Below are 25,051 nucleotides of genomic sequence, written 5' to 3'. Positions count from 1 at the left end.
ACCAATAGGAATATGTGGGATTAATAAGGTCATAGTTTGATTGGAAGACAAATTGATAAATGGCTTGGCAATGACCACCTATCTCTCTCTTACTTTCTGGTGATCAGACCAGCATGTGACAGCCTTAGCTAGTTCTCTGCTTCATCTTGTGAGCTACACTATCTGCTTGGCAACCAACCTGCAGATCATGTCACTAGAGCTTGAGGTTCCTTCCAGATCTGCTTTGCCAACCTGCTGGTGTGTACATTGCTTGAGCTTGGGACTCTCAGATCCTGTCTTCTTGCTGAATGTTGGTGACCTGCCCTGCTGTTTGCTGCCTGTGTCCGGTTAGCCTAGATTACTCTAAAGAATAATCAGCTGTCTGCTTCCTTGACCTTGGACCAGCAGCCCTCATGAGTTCCAGTATATTAACTATTCCATGGAAGTGAGTTGACCTGAGCCCTCCTGTGTGGACTAATTAGCTATTATATTCCTTCTTGATGTATAAACTTATTATTTATGTATACATAATCATAAGTATCTTATAAGTATCCTGTAGAGAACCATGTCTAACACAGAAGTGCAGACAGAATATTGTTAGAAGCAACGATGGTGATACTTCATCTCACATACTTTAGACATGTCATCCAGTGAGACTAGTTACTGAATAAGTCTACTTTGTTTTCCAATTAAAAGGCAGTAAAAACGAGGAAAACATGATGGGGTGGATTGACATAGTGTCAACAACAATGGGTTCGAACTTAACCACTGTGAGTATGGCCCAGGACCTGGGGGCATTCGGTTCTGTTGTCAATGAGTCTTGAATAACTCGATAACACCTAAAAAGAACATCAAGTATATGTGCTTCAAGTTGTTGTTGGGTGCGATCGAGTCAGTTCTGGCCCAGAGTGACCCCATGAACAGACGACCGAAACACTGCCCAGTTCAGGGACATCCCACAATTGTTCCTAGATTTGTGCTCATTGTTAAAGTCACTGTGTCAATTCATCTCCTTGAGGGCCTTCCTCTTTTACTGCCCTTCTATTTTATCAAACATGGTGTCCTTCTCCAGGGACAGCCTTTCCCAAGCATGTAAGATGAAGTCCCAGTATCCTTGCCTCCAGAGAGGCTGTTCTTCTAAGATGGGTCAGTTTGTCCTTTTAGCAGTCTGTGTTTCTTTCAATAGCCTTCTTTAGCACTACCATTCAAATGCATACATTTCTCTTTGATCTTCCTTAGTCAATGTCCAACTTCCACATGCATATGAGGCAGTGACAAATGCCATGGTTTGGGCCAAGTGCACCTTAGTCCTCTAAGTATCATTCTTGCTTTTCAGTGCTTTAAAGAGGTCTTGTGAAGCAGATTTACTCAATGAAATGTGTCTTTTGATCTCGACTGCTGCTTCATAAGCATTGATTATGGATCCAAATAAGGTAAAATCCTTGAAACTTTGAACTTCTCTCCATTTATCATGTTACTACCTATTGGTTCAGCTGTGAGGATTTTGGCCTTCTTTTTTTTAAAAATCATTTTATTGGGCTCATATGACTCTTATCACAATACACATACACCAATTGTGTAAAGCACACCCATCATCATTCGCAAAACTCACTTTCCGCCTGGGTTCCTGGACACAGCTCCCCATTTTCTTTTTCCCCTACCCCTGCCTCCCCACTCGCCCCTCCCTCTCTCATGAGCCCTTTGGCCTTCTTGATATTGAGACATAATCCATATTGAATGCTCCAGTCCTTGATATTTGTCAGCAAATGCTTCAAGTCATCCTCACTATTTTGGGCAAGTTTATATTTTTCTTTTTTAATTAAAAGATAATTTTATTGGAGGGGCTCATAGATTTTATAACAATCAATTGTATCAAGCATATTTGTACTTATTTTCTAAATATGTACATCATTATTTTCTAAACATTTACTTTCTATTGAGCCCTTGTTATCAGTTCCTCTTTTTCCCTACCTCCTCCACTTCCCTTGTGACCCCTTCATAAACTCTAAATTGTTATTTCCATATCTTACACTGACCACTTTCTCCCTTCCCCCATGGTTTCTGTTGTTCATTCCCCTGGGGGGGTGGGGGGGTTATGTGTCAATCATTGCCATTGGTTCCCCCTGCAACTTCTCTCCCCACCTTGCTGGTATCCACATTCCCATCCTGTTCCTGGATTCCGTGTGTCATGACCTCTTATCTCCTATCTGTACCTGTGCACATGCTCCAGTCTAGCCTGTAGTGAAAGGCAGGACAGGGGTCAGGATAGTGAGGGGTGAAGAAGCAGAGGAATAATGTGTTTCATTGGTGCTTTACTGTACCCTGGTTGACTCATCCTCTCCTTGTGACCCTTCTGAGAGGGGATGTCCCATTTTCTACAGATGGCTTTGCGGACTCTGCTCCAATCCCCCTCATTCTAAAAGATAGGTTTTTGTTTGTTTGTTTATTTGTTTTGGGTCATTTGATGACAGTTACCCAATCCTGTCCATACCTCATTATCACACAGGCTGGTTGCTTCTCTGCTAGATGGCCACTTGTTTATATTCAGACCTTTAAGACCCCAGACACTGTATCTTTTGATAGCTGGGCACCATCTGCTATCTTCACCACATTTGCTTATACAACCATTTTGTCTTCAGTTATTGTGCCAGGAGGGTGAACATCACAGAATGCCAGGTTGTTAGAGCAAAGTGTCCTTTCATTGAGGGAGGGCTTGAGCAGAGGGCTGAAGTATGTCCTCTACCTCAGTGTATTGCCATATAAATATATAGACATAGGGCAATACCTGTATTTTTATGATTTAATTTATGTATAAATTAATTAATATATTTACATATGTATGTATACACCTATGCTAATACATCTATCCATTGCTTTGCTTCCTAAATATTTCCTCTGTTTCCATCTTCCTCTTGCCCTACCATCATGCTGTACCTTTTTCTGCCTCAGTAATTCCTCTCAGCTAGGTTGCTATTGCTCCAACATCCCTAGGGTTTCTATGTCATCCTCCTTGTTGATTTGTTGTTGTTGTTGTTGTTGTTGATTTTAATTCCCTAAAAGTGACCGATGGTTCTCTAGGGACTTGAGGTGAGAAGGAGGTGGGGAAAGGAAATGGTGAGCAAACAACATCATCCTCACTTTCAACAAGCAAGGTTGTGTCATCTGCTTATCACAGATTGTTAATAAGCCTTCCTTCCAATCTGATGTCACATTCTTCATCACATAGATCAGCTTTTCTGATGATGTGCTCAACACATAGATCAGCGGTTCTCAACCTGTGGGTCGTGATTGGTTTGCTGGTTGAGTGACCCTTTCACGGGGTTCGTCTGATTCATAACAATAGAAAAATTACAGTAAGGAAGGAGCAATGAAAATAATTTTATAGTTGGGGGCACCACAACAAGAGAAACTGTATTGAAGGGTTGCAGCCCTAGGAAGCTTGAGAACCACTGACATAGATTAAACAATTTTGGTGAGAAGATACAAACTGTTTCCAACTTTCAATTGTTTCTATACTCACTTTTGCACAACTGCCCCTTAATCCATGTATAAATTCTACAAAAAGAACGATGGGTTCTGAAATTTTACCCCTCTGCCTTACTTTTCATTTTCAATGTTTGCATTCCAAACACCAGTAAGTATCACAGCATTTTGAGTGCATGTTTGATCAAATTCTGACTGAAGTTATTGATATAATTCTTTAATTTCTTCATCACTAACATTTTTGGTTGGTGTAAATATTTGAATAATAGTTGTATGGATTGGATTTCTTTGAATGTAGATAAATATAATCCTACACAGACAGCACTGTATGTCAAGATTGATTTTGATTTGACAGTGTCCTTTTTGACAGTAAATGTCCTTCATTCCTCTTGATTGTTTTATTCCCAGCATAGTAAATCATATGATTTTCTAATGCAAAATTGTGAATACCACTCTATTTAAGCCCACTAGTACCTAGTGTATTATGTGGTCCATTTCATTTTTGATGACTTCCAATTTTTCTAGATTAATCCTGTGCACATCCCAAGCTCTGATCATTAGTAAATCTTTGCAGCTCTTTTTCTTCACCTGGAGTAATGCCCCACCATAAATGAAGATCCAGAAGGTTCCATTCCAATCAGATTTTTTTCCATTCACATTACCATGGTTGTCTCTATCTTTGGAAAGCATCTCCTCCTCTGTCACACCTTGAGTGTGACTGCTCCTGTTCAATAGGTCTTCAGTATCTGACAATGCTCCAAAGCTATGCATTCTTTTCTCAGCTGCTCTTTCCTTCCAAGAGGGGAACTAACTCCTTCATTGTCTGTTCTTAATCTGGATGCCCCATTGAAACCTGATCTCTTTGAGAGAGACCCTGATGGCATTTGATACCTGTGACATAACGCCCAGCATCACAACAGCACACAGGCCACCACAGTATGCTAAATGACAGACAAGTGGGCAATATGATCTATATTTTATTTTCCATTATTATGTTATTAGGATAAAATTGGGATTTTTGACAAGAGTTATATATGAAAATCTGGACAGAAACTATGGAAACTTAAAGACATGTTGTGTTTCCTCCTCATATTGAACTTAAAGAAAGAGACAGAAAATCAAGATGTGTTGAAAATTTGTTATTTACCAGTCATTTTGGCGTGCAGTGAAGGTTAAAGTGCTTCATTGTTAATTTCAAAGTTGATTTGTTGAACACAGTAGCTGTTCAATGAGTGAAATATGTAGTAAACATATATATATACATATATATAAAGATTGATAGCATTGGAGACCCTATGGACAGGACAGTTATATATGTCCTATAGGGTTGCCATGAGTCAGATGTGACCTGAGCGCAGTTAGTTTGGGGTTTTGCTATTTTCATTTAAACCTCACATAAAGCCTTTGAGGAAGATTTTAATACTCATGAATAAATGAGATGACCCCAAAGAAGAAAGTTTAAGTAAGTTATTAAAATTCATATATGTGAGGGATAGAGTAAGGGCCCAAGTCCATGTCCTCACTTTATTACCATTGTGCAATATTCACTCATCATGGATCCAGAGAATCTCATGCTTCCAATGGCCATCACGTTAGTCACCATAATGGAGAGACATTGGCACCACTGAAGGAAATGCTGTACCATTCTGAGCAATCCATCCCTGTAGCCACTGTTGAGTCGAACCTTTCACCAACTTGGGGGAGCAGATTACTATAACTTTTTTGCTAGCCAATTTTAATATGAAAGTTCTTCAGAGACTTGTTCAGTTGTAGCAATATGCAAGCCCCCACTGACAGAGAAGGGGTGGGCTCTATGCTGGCCAGACATGGAGCTAAAGTTCTTTCATGAAAGGTCTTTTCTAACAGTGAGCCATCAATATCTCTGAAAGAACCTTTAACCTAGCACTGTGTGCTTACGTAGTTAAAGATCTCCTCTAGCATGAGCACTTGTGTTAGGTTTCTCTAGAGAAACAAAACCAGGACACTAGTGATTTTATATATATTTACATAGATAACTTAAGAAATGTGTTAGACAGGGTTCTCTAGAGAGACAAAATGAGATTGGTAATAATTATATATAATATGCAATTATATATTATATAAGTATATAATATACACATATACAGATAGATAATACAAGAAATGAACAATTAAATTATAAAGCAGTACAAATGGCTCAGTGCAACTCACTCCCATGAGAGAGTTTGGAAACACTGGCAGTCCTTCAAGTCTGAAGGGCCACCAGCTAGTTATCTGTAGAGAGATTCAGGCTATCCCAGCAGAGGCAGCAAACAGCAAGGCAGTTAACCAACAGTCAGCCAGGTCACCAACAGTCAGGTGACCAACAGTCAGTCCCCAGCTCAAGAGATGTAAATTCCAATTGTGTGGTGAAGCAGGTCTTGATGGAACCTCAAATTACAGCGACAGAGTCCACAGGTTATGTGTCCCACAGGTAGTGTAGTTTACAGATTGAGGCACAGAACAAGCAAGGCAGTTGATGATCAAAGAGCGAGAGACAAGAAAGGCAAGGCTCACAGACCCTTCAACTAATCTCACAGGTGTTCATTGTCCAGGCTGGCACAACCAACCTACCTATCACAACACTGCCAAACTACAATAATCCAAAGACATCTTTGGGATTAAAATGACAGATGTGAAGGAAATAGGAATGCTCTATACCCCTCTCTACTTCCTTGTAAGTCCTCAGACCCTGTCTAAACTCCAGGAAGAAATTGGGAATGGCAGTAATGTGGTTTTAATGAACTGAAATGAACCTGGATTTCAGAGCTTAAGGAATAAAGTAACCAACAGCTCATTGTTGGTAAGGTCTTGGTCCTAAGTAAGCTTTATCTCTCTGTATTTTATACCTTGAAAAGAGAGAGAGAACTGTAACTCAATCTGACTGATAAAAATGCAGATGGAATTGCACCAGATAAATTGTGATATAAATTCTGAGTGAGCCCAAGTCTGCTTGTTGGGAAGTGAATATTTATAGGGCGATGTTGAAAGAGATTCCAAGGCTGTGTTCAGATAGAACAAAGGCTGCTGTGATCAACGGGCAATATCTGCATGGCCATGACAATGGAAACGAGCACCAGTCTAATTTGTCCCCCTGGGCTGGGCACATTATCGATGTGTGCAGTCCTTTTAAATGTGACTTTTATCGCCCATGAATTCACCTCCATCTTTCCTGCTGGTTAGGTGCACTTCATGTCCTCAGTAGTCTTCATGTGATTCTACAAATCATATACAATTCCCGGGGGTTACAAAGGGTAACTGCGACCAATTGCTAGCCAAAAGGTATTTTGGAAGAAAAGCCTGGTTATCTATTGAAATTTAGCCATTGAAATCCTATGAAAAATTTCTCCTTTGATAGACATAGGGTCATCATGAACCTAAATTGACTCAACAATAACTAGTTGACTCTGAAGATCCAATGTCCCACATTTTTCTTTCCAAATAATAAAAATTGACTTTAAGAATTTCCAGTACACATTAGATTTCTTTTATAATGTTGGCAAATTTCCCTTATAACCCCAAATTGTTACCAATATAAATATAACATATATAAAATATGGTAGCAAAATTTTAAAATGCAATGGACACATTTCATAATTTATATTATGGATTTGAATGAGTACAATATTTTTACAATCTATTAAGCAAAATTATTTTTGACTATAAATCTAATATTTTCAATAAAATATCTTTAAAGTATAGGTGTTTAACTTTAATTTAAATGTTCCTAGAATATTCCTTATGAAAAATTAAATGTTAGAAAGACTAATGGAATTAAGAGATTGATGAGTTTGCATTGACCAATCTGCTCTTAACCTTGAAAACTACTGATTGATATTTAACAGAGACGTGTTTAGACAAATTCTCAAAGTATCAAGTTGAATATCAGGATTTTATAAAAGCAGGTGCATGAACAATATCTTTCATATCACTGCTAGTGTATTATTTGATGCACTGATAGTCAAAAGAAAAAAATCAGTAAAAGCAAGTAAACCACTCTTTCTACAGCTAAGTTGAAATTTAAATTTAGAAACATTTCACATTTGAGAAAATATATGTGACTTTAAAGCATACTACATTGAAAAACACATACACATAAAACCAAAAGCAGTATCTTGGTTTTGCTTACTTAAGCACTAAATAATTCTAAAGAAAGTAACCAATTATTTTATTTGCATATGTTCCATCAATTTACACATATCCATTTGTATAGAATTGGCATTTAGCACATGGAGATTCGAGATGGAATAGAAATGAATTGCTGTTTCCAAACACATTAACTATGTTCTAGTGAGTTCACTTTCTTTCTAAATCATGAAGATCTGCTTTATTTTACATTTAGATTATCACAGCTGCAGAGGAAGACGAATAAATCCTAGAGATAAATAAAGTTCACTTCCAGTGTGAACATGATTCTGTCAGTCAGCATTTTCAAACTTTCCTCCAACAAATCATAAACTGAACAAGCAGAAGCATGGAAAACAAAGGAACAAATGCACTACATGTTCCACATTCAATTAAACCAACAAATAGATGCAAGCGTATATTCCAAAACCATATGTGCAAGGAGTGTCACCGCATGGTGGGTTCCATGAGGGAGGTATTGCAGGAAATAAACACAAAGGGACATAAGGGGACCAGGGATAGCTTTCAGAAACTAGAATCAAATGTACTTGCTGAAAGAGGATAGCTAGCCCCAAATTGTAAAATGTTTATCCATTTTCTCAATAGTGTTGCTGAAACTAGAGTGAGCAGGACTAGAGGCAGCAGCCCTTCTGGACCCAGTTGATCTCTATGTAGGCGGAACAATGGATGCAAAGGAAGACATAGCTGTAGAGATGTATGGTCCATGAAGCAAATCCCAAGTGTGGTTAATTTCATAAAACATTTAGATGTGCACATTGATTATGCTGAACTCAAGAATAAGAGCCAAAATAAATGTACAGAGTAGAATGATAATATAACATTTACATTTCTTTTAAATAAGAGAACAATTATTTTACTTAGAAAGATTGTGAGGAAAATGATAAAGATGAGTATTTGATAATGGTATTCTTTGGAACAAAGGAGAATGAAGTTTTTATTTAAAACTGGCAAATGTTATACAAGGGGGTACACCCCCCCAAAATGAAAAATTTTTTCAAAGCTATGTATTTAATTTTTTAAAGCAAACAAGCTTATCACCTCAAAGTACTCTCCATTGCAATTAATACATTTGCCAAATCTGTGATCTCATTCTTGGAAACATTTTCAAATTCATCTGTTTGGATGACTGGCAATACCTCCCTCATTTTTTTCTTCACCTCTTCTACAGCATCAAATTGCTGTCCTTTCATGTCCACCTTCATTTGTGGAAACAAAAAGAAGTTGCATGGAGTGAAGTTGGGTGTGTGGTTCAAGAGAGGCATGCTGGTTTTAGCCCCAAACTGCAGCACTGAGATGACTGCATGAGCGGGTTCTTTGTTGTAGTGGCAAAGTTAGTTCTTTGCCTGCCACAAATTAGGCTTTTTTGATATGCAAAAACTCATTGCTTTGCAATCTTTTCAGAACCTCTAAATAGACAGCTTGATTAACAGGCTGACCTGGTGAATGAGCTCCATATGCATTATGGGTTGACATTTTGGTCCCTTTGGGAAGTTGATGATAAACATCCAGAATGAGCTTTGTCATCAATCAACATTTAACCTTTTTGGTAAAAAACACTCATACACTTGAGTTTTTCCCCATAGCACTGTCCTTGTAAGCTGTGTTCAACATCACAGCAGTTTCTGCAGCATTTTTACCAAGCAGGAAACAAAATTTCACAGCCACATGCTGTTTTCCTAAACCAGCCATCACAAAAAAAATGAGGTTCAAGTGAAACTAGCTTTATGAAAAATTTCACTGTGACCAGAGAGAACCTTCCCAAGTGATGCCACTGGGTGAACTAACTCTGAGCAAGTTGGTCGATGCTGACCTTGTGGGAAAAATGCATACTATAAAAGTTCAACCAGCAGAGCTTTTTCTCTATTTTAGGGGTACCCCCTTGTAAGTCAAATTATGTGCAGTCATCACTTTGTAATTCCCAAAGAGCTGCATCCACCACTTGTCTTTCATTTTCTCATACTTTGATAGCTTGTGTGTTGCTATGATGCTGGGTGCTATGTCCCTGGTATCTCAAATGCCAGCAAGGTCACCCAAAGTGAACAGGTTTCAGTAGAACTTCCGACTAAGAACAGAAAATGAAGAGATATTTGGCACCTCACTTCAGAGGAAGTTGCTGTTGAAAACTTATGCATAGCTTCAAAACGTTGTCAGATGCTGAAAGCCTAATGAACAGTAGAACACTGCTGGAGGTATAGCCAGAGGATAAGACTCTCAGTTGAGAGGACACTCAAATGTGCCTGAGAAGGAGCTGCTTTCTCAGTGTGGAGTCAACCATGATAACATGAATGAGGAAATGCCTGTGAGAGTGGAGCCTTGAGAATCTTCATTTGTTGATGGGACACTACTCAAGGTAAAGAGTAATCATTGCAAAGAAGGCTAATGATCCAGAACTTGGAATATACAAAATATGAAGCCAGGAAAATTGAAAACCATCACAGATGAAATGGAACATATAAAGGTCGATATTCTAGGTATTAATGAGCTGAAATAGACTGGCATTGGGCAGTTTGAATCATAAAATGATATGATTTAATCTGCAGGGGAAACTGGTGTTGCATTCACTGACAAAAAGGGCATTGAAAAAAGCATGCACACATAAAAAAACAATTGTGACATACAACGCCGTCTGTGATAGGATTTGTGGTAGTTACAAAACCCAGTTTCAACTCGTTAAATAGATTATAGGGGTGGAGTCTATCTTGTTAATCAGCATGCAGCTTGATGACCTCATTTCAAGGTTCTAGGGAGATAAATAGCTCACTGGATGCCAGATGAACTCTCTATATGCATCATCTACCTCCTGACATGACACAGGGAATTACACTGATGAGGCTAGAGCAGTGGTTCTCAACTTTCCTAATGCTGCAACCCTTTCTTACAGTCCCTCATATTGTGGGGCTCCCCCAACCATAAAATTATTTTTGTTGCTGCTTCATAACTGTAATTTTGCTATTGTTATGAATCAGGTGACCCCACTGAAAGGTTCATTTGACCCCCAGAGAATTCGTGACCCACAGGTTCAGAACCGCTGGGCTAGAGCCTTGGAGCTGGAGAAACCACAGGGACACCCCTGCCAGCACTGAGAAGCTTACACTGCCACTGGACCCACAAGACTTTCAGCCCACAGGCTTGTGATTTTCCTGCATTCAGCATCATGGTATGTGTGTGGGAATGTGAAGAGGAATTTATAGACTGGTATTGGGCATAAGGGCTAATATTGGATTTGTGGACTTGATCTGGACTGGGCTGAGATGTATTCATACTATACTATTACACTTGATATAAATATATTTGCACACACATATGGGTGTCTCTGGATTTGTTTCTCTAGTCAACCCAGACTGACACAGGGTTATATCTATCTACTATCTAGACTATTCAATCAATCAACTATTATTCAATTTTAATCTCCAAGCATAAAATCAAGTGGTGAAAACATTGAAGAATTCGACCACCATATTTAGTCAGAAATTGATCAAATGTGTAATCAAGATTCATTAATAATTGACAACTGGAATTTAAATGTTTGAAACAGAAGAATGAGCAATAGTTGGAAAATACGGTCTTGATGATAGAAACAAAGCTAGAGACTGCATAATAGACATTTGCAAGACCTATGCATTGTCTTAGCAAGTAACTCTTTCTAAAAACACAAAATGAGACTATATGCATGGATTTCTCCAGATAGGACACATATAAATTTAATTGACTACATCTGTGGGAAGAGATGCTAGGAAATCTCAATATCAGCTTCTAAAACAAGGTCAGTTGGTGATTGTGGAAGAGACAATGAATTGCTCATATGTATGTTCAGGTTAAAAGACAATTAAAACAAGAGCCAAAATATCAATTTGAGTGCATCCGACCTGAATTTCAAGAACGTCACAAGAACAGATCAGGTGTAGTTAACACTAATGACAGAAGACCTGATGAACAATGTGGAGCATCAAGGAAATTATTCATGAATAAAGTAAAATATCATTAAAAGGATAAAACAGAAAAGACTCTGAAACTGCCATGTAATCATAAAGTAAGTAGTTAAAGCCAATGTAAGAAAGGATCATGTCAAACAGTTGAATAGGAAATTCCAAAGGGCAGCTTATGAAGACAAAATTATATATTATAATGAAATGTGCAAATATCTAGAAGTATGAAATCATAGAGGAAAAACACACTCAAAATATCTTAAAGAAGGTGTCTAAATAGAGTTTGCTGCCTGGAACTCCCCTTGTGTGGCCCAGATATCAACAAGCGAAGTGTCCAATTCTGGAATTGTGACTGTATTCTCAGTGATCTATGATTATTTTAGACCTCTCTCTGATTTTTCACCCCTGGAGAATGCAACTAAGCTCTCTGTAGTCTCCTCTCTCCCTTAGCTCAGCGGGGTCAGCTTCTTCCCTTCTCCTCTAACTCTTCAACTCAAAGACAAGTAGGGAATATTTCATGCCAATTGTCCCCCAAAATGGCACGTCCAATCTCCGACCCTTGCAGAACACCGGATCCACATGACTTTCCACCCACTGGCCTGTGATCTTCCTGCATTTGGCGTCATTGCATGTGCTTCATGAATCTGAAGAGGATTTTTTAGATTGGTATTGGACATATCAGACTTATGCACTTGATCTAGACTGGGCTGGGATATTTTCTCAATATTTAACTGCTCTTGTATAGAAAGCTCTTTCTTAGACACATTCGAGTGTCTATGAATTTTGTTTCTCTAGTCTACCCAGATGAACACAGCCACCACATAGAAACTCTCAACTTACCTGACTAGTCATCAAGCCCCATAAAATCAGGAGGACAACTTAAACTCTCAGGGGGATTCCAGAGTATCTTAGAATTGTTCCTATTTTCCTCTGTGGTATAAAACCACAAAACTCTTCTGCCCTCCAGAGGAATCCAAACTCATTATTCCAATGTTCTTTGGTGGCTTCCTGTCCCTCTACCTAGGTATCTGACTGACACTGGATTACTGTCTTTAGCATAACCTCTTCCTGATCAGATGTCCTCCGTCCCCCCCCCCCCCAACTCCTACTCCTACCTTAGGTCTCCACTCCAATAGCCTATTTCCATCCTGTTACCAATGTGTGAAGGGCAGACAGTACGGAGTGATACAGAAACCCAACATTGCTCCACAGTATAACACAGGACTTTTCCTTCTTGAGAACAGGAAAAGTGTGTGTGCCACCAAAATAAAGGCCTTCTGTTAGCAACACAGTAACAGACTGTGTAGTATACAGCATCCAAAAAGTAACTCAGGACGATTTCTTTTTTTTTTTTTCCTGGGCTCCCACCCTCCCCTCCCTCGCCCAACCCCTGGGGCGCCCACCTTTCCTCCGGGAGAGCCAAGTTCGCCCAGCCTTAGCCGGGTGGGAGACCCCTGGAGGCCACCCGAAGGTACGTGTCCCCCCACTCCACCCCCGTCTGCGGGATCTAAGTGCAGTTCTCTCTGGACGATTTCTTAATACACTCTTTATCTAATACAACCACCTCATTACCTCAAGACCATATTCCCTCATACCTCATAACCCACACTACCTTGTAACCTACAAAGTAATGACACACCACTTTTAATCCTCTCTTCCAACTATTCAAAATTTACTATATTTAACAGGAAGGCTTCCTATGATCTATATCATCACTTAAAAGAGTGGTTCTCAACCTGCAGGTCTCAATCCCTTTGGGGGTCAAACAGCCCTTTCACAGGAGTCGCTTGATTGATAACAGTACCAAAATTACCGTTATGACGTAGTAATGAGAATAATTTTATGGTTGGGTGGGGGGGTCACCACAACATGAGGAAGTATATTAAAGGATCATGGCATTAGGAAGGTTGAGAACCACTGACTTAAAACCTAGTCTTAAGCACACATCTCCTATTCCTCCTATCCACTCAACTATCACTCCTTCCTCATCTCAAAATATATGATTACCAGCTCCTATCTGATCCTCCTCTAACCTAGAGAACCAAACACTCCCTCACCTCCCAAACTCACAACCCCCAAATCTATGCACCATATCCACCTGGAATACTGTGTTACACAAATAATAGCCATTAGAAGCTACCATAAAAATCCTGAGAAGCAAAAGCCAACAACTGAGGATTACCCGAATCCAATGGAATAAACAGAAAAAGAAGCCCTTGAACTGCCAGAAAGAGAATACAAGTGGATGGTATTGAGATCTGGTATCCATCCTGAAAACAAAAGGAGAAATGGAGATACAAAATTCCTCACATTCAAGGACATTCAGATATTAAGTAAGGAGTTAGCGGAAATAAAAGATATACAGTAAAATCTGAGAAATAGAATGGAAGGAAAGGAAAATAGAATCAGTGAACTCAAAGACAGCCAAGCAGACTTAAGCAAAGGAGAGAAAAAAATTAAACAAAAAAGAATCTAAAGAAAGCCTGAGCGTGATGTGGGATGCCATGAAGAGAAATAATATTCAAAATATTGGGATGCCTGAGCAGGAAGAAATAAATAAGTCTACAGCTAAAATAGAGAATTTTTGGAAGAAGATTCCCCCAGTATCACAAAAGAGGGGATGATAACCATCCAGAAAGTAGAGAGAACACCAAGTTGATTAAACCCTACGTAAAACCTCATCAGACACGTAGTCTTGCTCAAACTTCAAGGAAAAGAAAGAATACTCAGAGCAGTTAGAGAGGAAAAAGCAATCACCTATAAAGGTAAGTAGGTAAGAATAAGCTCAGTCCTCTCAGCAGAAACCATGCAGGAAAGAAGCAAGACATGTTCTGAAAGCTGAAAGACAAAAATTGCCACCTAAGAATCTTATATCCAGTAAAGCTATCCATGAAATTAGAAAGAGAAATAAAAGTATTCTCAAACAAGGAAATATTTAGAGAATTTGTAAAAACAGAACAGCATTATAAAAAATACTTTGCAGTTCAAACTGCAGCATTCAAACATAAGACTGCCACAAGGTGTAACATCATCTAGAAATAAACACAGTGAAAACAGTACCAGAAACAATACAGAGCTAGCAGGGAAACAAGCCACAAATCAACTCCCTTCCGCATACCCCTAAAAAGGGAGAGGAAGGAAAATATCATGCACAAATAATAGGAGTTGACAGTGACAAATCTACATTTAGAATTAATAACACTGAATGTCAATGGGCTAAACATACTAATCAAAAGGCAAAGAGTAACAGACTGGATTAGGTAACAGGATTCATCTTTCTGCTGTCTTTAAGACATAGATCTTAAAAAATGAATAAACGGAGACACACCTCAAACTTATAGACAAAAATAGACTGAGAATTAAAAGAAGATGAAAAATATACTAAGCTAGTGACAATAGAAAAATAGCAGTGGTAGCAATATTAATCACTGACAAAATAGACTTTAAAGTACATGAAACAATGACAGACAAGATGCTAATTACACAATTCTCAAGGGATCAATAGACCAAGAACACATAATGATGATAAATATATATGTGACTGACAAAAGTCCCTCAAAATTCATCAACCAAATCCTTAAAGAGAAGAAGAGAGAAATCAACAGATCAACAACACTAATAGGAGACTTTAACACCACACTTTCAAGGAAAGATAGATCAACAGGTAAGAAACTTGAAAAATATACTGAAGATTTGAACAACACAATGAGAAACTTAACCTCCTAGATATTTACTGAGTTCTCCAACCAACAGCAAAAAATACACATTCTTTTCCAAGGAGATGGCTCATATGCTAAACACAAACTGATCCATAAAGCAAACATTAGCAAATTCAAATAACCTAGAGGTCATTCAAACCATCTTCTCAGACCATGGTGACATAAAACTGGAAATCAAAAATAGAAAGAGTGAAAAAACAAGCGTGGGTATCATCTGTAATGTGAGATGAAATTAAGAAGGTTCTAGAAACATTGATGATGATAACACAACATTCCAAAAACCTATGGGACACAGCAAAAGCAGTTATCAGAAGTCAATTTATAGCAATAACACACACATGAAAAAAGAGGAGAAATCATGTTCAGCACCTTAACATATCCAACAACTAGAACAGAGTCCAGAACATAAACCCTTCGACAGAAAAATGAAAGAAATCCTAAAAATTAGAGCAGAAATGAATGAACTGAAAACAGAAAAACAATGAAAAATCAAAGCAAGAAGTTGGTTCTTTGAAAGGATCAACAAGATCAACAAACTGCTAGGAAGCTTATAAAGGATAAGAAAGAGCAGATGACAATATCTATTATTAGGGATGACACTGGTGGTGTCACAACAGAACCAAATGAAATAAGAAGCCTAATAATGCACTATTATGAAAGACGGTATTCTAACAGATTTGATATCTGGTTGACAGGGACAAATACCAAAAAAACACTCTCCAAATTAATGTATATGGAAATTAATAACTTGAACACACAAAAGAAATTTGAAGGGATGAGAACCAGATGGGGGGAGAGGTGAAAAAGATAGTTCATTTGTACTTATTTTGATATATTTTTGATTTCTGATGCATATGCTAAATATACAAAATATGTAACTATATAAAATACTACTACTTATAAAATAAAAACACATAAACTAGCCAATAATCTGCCTAGGACCCCATGGGAACTTAATCCAGCTTTGAAGAAAGCCGAGGAGTAGGAAACCCAATTTAATTGACAGTAAGTGCATTTATATTCTGATTGCTATTCAGTTGTGTGTGATGTTGTATGTTGTGTGCTGTAAAGGCCCTGGTTCATATTGTTGTGATCTCTGAGTAGTGTGAGTTCAGTCATATGCTTCTAATCTATGGCTGAGTTCTCATTAGGTTAGGAAGAAAAGAGGCATACACACCTTTTTTTCTGCAGTGGAATCTGATGGTTTAGGTCTCTCACACATGTGATCAGATTCCTGTGTGAGTTCACAGATCACAGTGCGGTTCGCACAGGGTAGTGTGGACTGGACAGGTGGTGGAGAAAGCGGCTCTGTAATCGTGTGGGTTCCCGCACCGCACCAGTGTGAGCCTGCGGTAAAAGCAGAGTTCCACCAATATGGGCACTGGTGAGGCTGAAATGAAGTAGACTGGCCAGGCTGCACTGATGGACACTGATCAGACTGCACTGATGGGGAGTGTAGTCTATATGTCTCTATATGGGCAACGTTATTGCTGGTATGATGTTTTTGTAGCACTGTATACACACACACACACACACATATATATATACACACACATATATATATATACACACACATTGGTATTTTACTACTAGCAATTTGGAATCCCTAGGAAACAATGATATAAAGAAAGAGAAAAATTGACTTGGAGTGTAGGATACTCAAAGAACAGTGGATTTATGATTATTTTTCATGCAGTACAAGGAAAGAGCTGTGTGTTTGCTATGCCAGAATATAGTGGCTCTGTTCACAGAATACAATTTGCATCGACACTATCAAACTCAACATAAAAATAAATATGACTGTTTGGTCAGAGATGTGAGAAAATATAAAATATTAAAACTGAAAAATACATTCACAGCTCAGCAAAATACTTTTGTGAAGCAGGAGCTGCTAAATATTTTATCACTGTGAGCAAGTTTTCGAGTTGCCAAGCTAATAGCGTGCACTGGCAGACCATTTGTGGAGGGAGAATTTGTTAAAGAATGCCTTCTTTCTGTTGCCAAAGAGATGTGACCAGAGAAGGCCAATTTATTTAGTACAGTGAGTCTTTCAGGACCTACAATTACATGAAGGATTGAAGAAATGGGAGACAATTTGCATCAGCATTTACAAAACTCTGCAAAAAAACTTTCCTACTTTCCTTGGCACTCGATGAAAGTAATGTTCATGATACTGCACAACTTCTAATTTTTTTAAACCTTTTATTAGGGGCTCATACAACTCTTATTACAATCCATATATGTACATACATCAATTGTATAAAGCACACCTGTACATTCTTTGCCCTCATCATTTTCAAAGCATTTGCTCTCCACTTAAGCCTTTGACATCAGGTCCTCTTTTTTCCCCCTCCTTCCCCGCTCCCCCCTCCCTCATGAGCCCTTGATAATTTATAGATTATTATTTTGTCATATCTTGCCCTATCCGGCATCTCCCTTCACCCCCTTCTCTGTTGTCCATCCCCCAGGGAGGAGGTCACATGTAGATGATTTTCATTTGTAGGATGAATGACTATTTTGAAGTCACAGAAGAGCTTGCTTCACTGCAAAGCATCAAAGGAACAACTACAGGAGAGGAGATCTATGAAAAGGTTTGCCTAACAGTGAATGGTTAGGGAGCTGGAGTGGGCTAAACTAGCCTGTGTGACAACTGATGGTACTTCTAGCATGGTGGGGTCTAAGAAAGGAGTAATTGCTCACATTAACCAAGAGATGGACACACAACCATTCTCATCCAATAGCCAAACCCTGCCTCATCCACCAACTAGCGCTGTGTAGTAAATCACTGAAGGGGGACTCTCATGAAAATTGTGGGATCTTGTGTTAACTTCATTAGAGCTAATGCACTAAACCACAGACAATTTCTGGAATTTCTGTCTGAGCTAAATGTTGCCTATGAAGATGTTCTGTCCCACACCGAAGTCCATTGGCTGAGTTGAGGGAGAGTTTGGAAACATTGCTATGGCTTCCTTCCACAGATTACAGCTTTTCTGCTTTCAAAAAACAAAGAAGTACAACAATTCAATGATGCAGAATAGAAATGTGTCGCAGTCCAGCTGCAACAAGGTCCCGGGGTCCCTCGAGGTGGATCACGGCATCAGCGAGTTGGAGACAGAAACCACACAACTCAAAGTTGCGGTGACTGTTCCAGTTTTATTTATGCAAAGCTTCCATTTATATATTCTTTTTCTTGGCTTAAAGCTTATGGCCTGAGATCAAACATCAGTAAATTCTTAGGTCACAAGACCGTAACAAGTTACATCAATCACATCATGATTTTTGGCTAAAAATTAGTACATCTTGAAATTAAAACTTTCTCAACTACAAAGGTAATAGACATAAACCTTCTAACAATAACTGAGCACACTTAATCCAACTAGGGCGCATTGTTCTAACTATGAAATCAATAAAGCATTAATACATTTCATCATCAAGAATTACTTGATAGGCTTTGGCTGTTCTTTCTGTTCTTTCTTGGGCTGTTCCTTTAGGGCTTTCATTTCTTGTTCTTTCTTTTCCACTAAGTTCCCATAAATTAAACTCCCCAAAGTCTTTCTGTACCAAGGTATGAGTTGCCTCACAATAGGTAGCTTTGCTTCAGTGGACTTCGAACATCACGGAGGCCCTCTTCTTGCTAACCGTTCCATAAAACTTAAACTACAAAAAAGGAACTTGTACACCTTCTTTGTTAACTATTCTTATGCCATTTTCATTACAAGCCCTGAATAAAGGGGGAATACCATATTTTACCCCCTAAGCAGTAACCAATATAAGGAAAGGGAAAACATGGGAAGAGGATGATAAACTTTTTTAGGGTCTTGCACAAAAGCTTCCAAATGAGCCTCTGAGATTTCCATGGGTTTTGGTTGCCATAGCTCAGCCTGCTCAAGATCTAACATAAATTCCTTAAGGGGGGTTTCTGGCTTCCAGTTTCTAGTTTTTTTATACAATACACTTTGCACGTAGTCAGGACATGGATCTTTCAAAGCCATAGAAAACGGAGTAAGCTCAATTTCTGGGGAATATTCCTCAGTTGACATCAGTTGTTTCCTAAAAGGGGAGGTGATCAAAATTATCAAGAACCAGAGAGCAGCTACAATTATCAATAATGATATCAGGCCAATAATTCCAAAGGGTTCACGGAAGAGACCTTCCTTGGTGGAGCCTTTTTTGAATGCTCCTCCTCCATGCACTGACTTTGTCAAGGCCCATGGTTGGAAGTGGTCTTGGCAGAAGTGGCACCTTGCCTTTCTGACAGATGTAACAGAACTACTGAACAGCTTCAATGTGCAACCTCAAGGAAAGGGGAAGTTTGTCTGTGATATGCAATCACATGTGAAAGCATTTGAAGTAAAATTAGAGTTCCTCATCAAACAAGTGAAGGAGGAACATTTCTGCATCTCCCCATAACTCAAAATCCATGAGCGGGAAAACCATTGTTTGCATTCCCAAACAAAACATGTGTGGATTCTCTGGAAAAGTTGGAAAAGGAGTTCCAATTTAGATTTAAAGAGCTTCATCTCCATGAACAGGACATACAGCTTTTCCATAACCCATTTTCTATTGACAATGAAAATGTGGATACAATTTACCAAATGGAATTGGCTGAACTGCAGAATTGTGACTCTCTGAGAGATGCATTCAAGTCAAGCAGCCCTCCTAATCTCTATGCATCCCTCCCCTCTGAGACATCTCCTCATCTCAGGAATCATGCACTCAAAATGGCACCATCGTCAGCACCACTGATGTCTGTGAACAGACTTTTTCCAGAATGAAACATCTGAAATCTCCAGGCAGGTCTAGACTAACTGATGCACACTCACATCACTTGTTAGGACTAGCAGTGACAAATATGGAACCGGACATTGACCATCTCATTAGCAAGTAGCAGGCCCATAGTTCCCATTGAAATACTGATAAGTTTGTTGATTTAACTTTACTTGTTCTTCATTTCAAATATTGTATTTGTTTCCATTATTTTTACTTCAAAATAAGATATGTGCAGTGTGCATAGGAATTTGTTTGTAATTTTTTTTAAACTATAGTCCAGCCCTCCAAAGGGTATGAGGGACAGTCAACTGGACCCTTGTTTTAAAAGTTTGAGGACCTCTGGCATAGATATTGCTATTGTGAGATCACTGGCATTAGAACTCAATAGCGTACAGACTGTCAGGAATGACATACAAGTGGATGCCGCTATTGGCACAACAAATGGCAACCATGTTCCCAAATAGGGCACTCTGGTTGTTCCTGGACTGGCCCCTTGGGTCATTTTGAGAGTTCATTCGATTCCTAATATCATACCTAGATGACAGAGTGGGTGATGAGATTTTCCTCTTTGTTGTAGGATAGTCCAGAAAAATAAGAGCCCTTGATTGTGTTGTCTTATTCCTTCAAGTAATTTTATGCAACATAAAAATGGCAGGAAACATTTTTATTTCACAAGTATATAGAGAAATTATGAGATTTTTAAATAATGCTGAATAAATTAAGTGAAATGTGATGTTCTGAAGCAATAATTCAACCACAGGAAAAAAAAGGTAAGTCAATAGATCCTAAGAAACATATTGGAGTAATCATATTGATGTGAGACTTAAGGGGACCTTTGAGGCTATTGAGGAACCCTGGTGGTTGATGGGTTAAACTTTGGGATGTAACCAATAGGCTGATCTACCAGTAGATCCAGGGAAGAAAGGTAAGGCTGTATGTTTCCATTTAGGATAGTGTGAGATATGACAAAATAGCAATAATTTATAAATTATCAAGGGTTCATGAGGGAGGGGGGAAGTGGGGAGGAAGGGGGAAACAGGAGGAGCTGATATCAAGGGCTCAAGTAGAAAGCAAATATTCTGAGAATGATGATGGCAACAAATGTATAAATGAGCTTGACACAATGGATGGATGGATGAATTGTGATAATAGTTGTATGAGCCCCCAATAAAATGATTTTTAAAAAATATTTATAATCTATCTCTTAATGCTCAAGAGCTTTGGAGGGGTAGTGGATTAGGAGTTGGGCTACAAGGCATAATGCCAATAGCTCAAAGCTTCCAACTACTTCATGGAAGAAAAATGAGATTTTCCTATGAAGATTTCTGGTCTCAGAGACTCTCAGGGTATGTTAGTATCTGTCTTATCGCATCACTGTGAATGGTTGGACTCAATGGTATTTGGTTTGGTTTAATTTTAACCCTGAGGAGCCCTGGTGCTGTTGGTTGCCATGAGTCAGAATCAACTAGATGAAAGTGGATTTAACCCTGTGGAGCAGTTCTACCCTGAGCCTATAGAGTTGCTATGAATCAGAATCAATTTGGTGAGTATATTAAAGATCCTGGTGAGATAATGACTATGTGCTGGGCTGCAAACAGTAAGGTCAACCAATCAAAACTGTGAGCCCCTCCAAGGAGAAAGCCACGGCTTTGCACTCCCACAAAAGTTAGTTTCAGAAATTCGCTGGGGCAATTGGACTCTGCCTTATTGGGTGTGTTTTTTGGCAGATGGTTAAACATTGGTAAAGTGGGACACCAGCAGGACACCATTGATAAAACTCATATCCTGGAGAAAGAGCCACATGGCAGCTGAAAACTGTATACTCTAGCTTGTTGTGCATTCTTTCAAAAAATTGGAACTTTTAAAAAATGTCGTGGGACGTGGGAAAAAATGGGACTGTCCCACCCAAAGCGGGACATCTGGTCACCTTATATATGGCCAAGTTCCTCTGGAAGCAGTGATATATGTTTCATAGTGAATACTAGACCGCTCTCTCGGAGCTAGCTTTACCTAGCTATCAAGTGGGAGTGATTGACTGAAGATTGGAGAAAAGAACAAAGAGATAGTGGATAAGAAAAGAGAGGTACAGTGAGAAATCGTCTTAAAGTTCAATTTAACTTTTTATTTTCTTTACTTTGCACAACTTTTAACACCATTTTATGTTTTTCATACTACAGGATATGGAAGGAAAAGATACTTCAAACAAACCATTTTTTAGATTTAGTTTTGTTTTAGTTCCCCCCCCCCCACACACACACTTTGCTTTCTTTTTTATCTGAGCAAACATTTCTTTTTAATTTGGGGATCTTTTAAGATATTATTTCCTGGTGGTGGATTAAAATGAGAAAAAATATTGCTAAAGGAAGAGAGGAACTGGGAGTCAACAGAGGATGAGTGAATCAGCCACTCTTCTGTAACTGTAGAGATCGCGGAGTCTACCGCACGGTCTTCTTCTGCCTAGATATGCATATGCATCTGAAGTCAATGCGTCAGACTCCTTTGATCACTCATGATTGGGTGAAACAACACACACGCACACACACATACACACACATGCTAAGTTTGTGACCATGATTTCCTTACTGAAAACATAGCTCATGGACTAACCCTCCAGGGACCCGGGCTGTTTGGGCACAAATCTCTGCGTAGTTCTTGACTTCCTAGAGTGTGATGTTGAGGAAGAAGCTTTTTTTTAGCTTCTTAAAGTGCTTAGTTTCCTAATATTGTCAAATATTATGAGTAATGGGAATAATTAGGGAAGCGCATGTCCTGGTTTGTCTGAGACAGTCTCAGCTTATGCCTATTATTTCAGCAAAATTATAAATAGCATGTCTTTTCATTCTCATTTTTTTCTGATTTGAACAGATACATATGCACATATACATGCACATGTATGTGTACATGCATACATGCATTCAAGGGGACCTCAAAAATTCCATTTTTCCATGAATTTTTGAACACCCTCTAGTATATTTATCTAGGAGTCTGGTGTCATAGTTTGTTATGAATTGGGTTGCTAACTGCAAGTTCGGCACTTTGAAACCATCAGCCACTGTGTGGGAGAAGGAGGTGGCTTTCTTTTCCCTTTATGATTTCCAGCCCCCAGAATCCACAGGTTCCGTTTGTCTCTGTCCTGTAGAGTCACAATAAGCTGGAATTGGTTATTGTATCTTTATATCAATATTGCTATCTGTATTGATATCAATATACCCATGGAGGTAAATTACAAAATGTTGTTTCTGGAGTTCCAGTTCATACATGCATGAGTGTGTTCAAAACAAGCTATGTTCAACTATGTCTGAGATCAGTGGAGCGCTGCCGACAGTTATCTCAGTAATATACTCGTCTTCGTCCTATTAGACTCGTGTCTTCAAAAACAAGGTCCAATGAAAAGAGTGTCTTCTCAGGGGACGTGGTGATCCAGTTACAGTCACGGCAGAGAGGCCACCAGAAGGTTCTGGTGACTGTTTTCATATGAATCTAAAGGCATGATCTTGACAGATTTTTCTGAGGAACACTGGTGGCTTATTGTGGTGGCTTATTATAAAAACATTTTAGGAAAATTGAAAATCACACTGGTAAGAAAAGGCCAGGAAAATGACCCGGTGAAAGTTCTCCATCACTGCCATCCCCTTGCCAATATGACAAGGGTAGCAATGAATTCTATTGGAAAACCTTCTATCATCCATTCTATAGCCCCGATCTTGTTTCTTTAGATTTATTTTGGTTTCCCACATTTAAAGAATATTTAAAATAAACATAAACTGAGTCTTATAAGATGTCTAAAGTACCAGTTTGATGTGGTGTAACTTGAAGAATACAAAATTATTTGGGGGCAGGGTTAGCGAGAAGGAAACCCCACTGTCATAAGTGTATAGACCTAAGTGAAGGATAGGTTGAGAAACAATATCTTAATATTTTGATAATTTTGTTTAGTAACATTTCGGTTCAGGACTCACATATTTCTGTAGGGGAGTCCCTGCGTCCTATCTACTTCCAAACGAAAGCCATTGAAAACCTTATGAATCATGGTTCTACTCTGACTCAGGCCAGCTTGCCTGGAGTTGGAATACACTGGAATACAAGTTTTCTTTTTCCTATGACTTACGGGACTTGAAATTTTAGAAATTCCCTTTGTGAGAGCAAAACAAGATGTACTATTTAGCCTCCTACCATAAAACTCAGATAAGTGGCTGGATGCTCCTACATATGATTGGGAAAGAGGCCTGACATGTAGTCATGGGATGTATATTTATTTCAGACCACCAATGGGCCAGAAAGGAATTTGCCATGTCATATCTATATTTTTTCTACTCAACTTAATTACCACATCCCATAAAACAATTCATGTCATTCAGGAATCAGCATTTAGGAGTCTGCCTATTGCTGGAATTACATAAGGTCACCATGTGTTGGAACCTGTTCTACTTCTTCAATAACAACAATAATAATTCCTATGAAGTCGGCTTTGAGCAGAGGAACCATGATGGTTGTGATAGTTATATAATTGTCAATTTGAGAGGATTAAAAGGGAAGGGGTGGAGTCTAGCCTGTCAATCAGGTCATAGACAATTCGTCCTCTGTGTGGGCCTGCCCTTCTCCTGTGGATTCTGGGAACTCCTGTGTTCCTCATTGGAGGCAGGAGACACTCTCTCTCTGCTCACTCCTTGGGAGGCATTGCACTTGACAAGCCACATGGGAATAAGCTGATGGCAGTCAAAGCCTTGGCGTTGGAGAAGCCACTTGTGAGTCCCCTGCCAGCACTGAGATGCTTACACTGCCACTGGATCCACAAGACTTTTTACCCACTGACCTGTGATCATCCTGCATATGGTATCATTGCATGTGTTGTGTGAGTCTGAAGAGGAATATATAAATTGGAATTGGACATATGGGCTAATATTGGACTTATGGACTTGACCTGGGCTGGAGTGTTTTTCTCAATATTCAATTGCTGTTGTATATAAAACTCTTTCTTATCTATCTATGTGTCTGTGAATTTGTATCTCG

Source organism: Tenrec ecaudatus, chromosome 2 (assembly GCF_050624435.1).
Source record: "Tenrec ecaudatus isolate mTenEca1 chromosome 2, mTenEca1.hap1, whole genome shotgun sequence".
In the NCBI taxonomy this organism is placed as follows: Eukaryota; Metazoa; Chordata; class Mammalia; order Afrosoricida; family Tenrecidae; genus Tenrec; species Tenrec ecaudatus.
Note: the sequence above shows the minus strand (reverse complement) of the source record.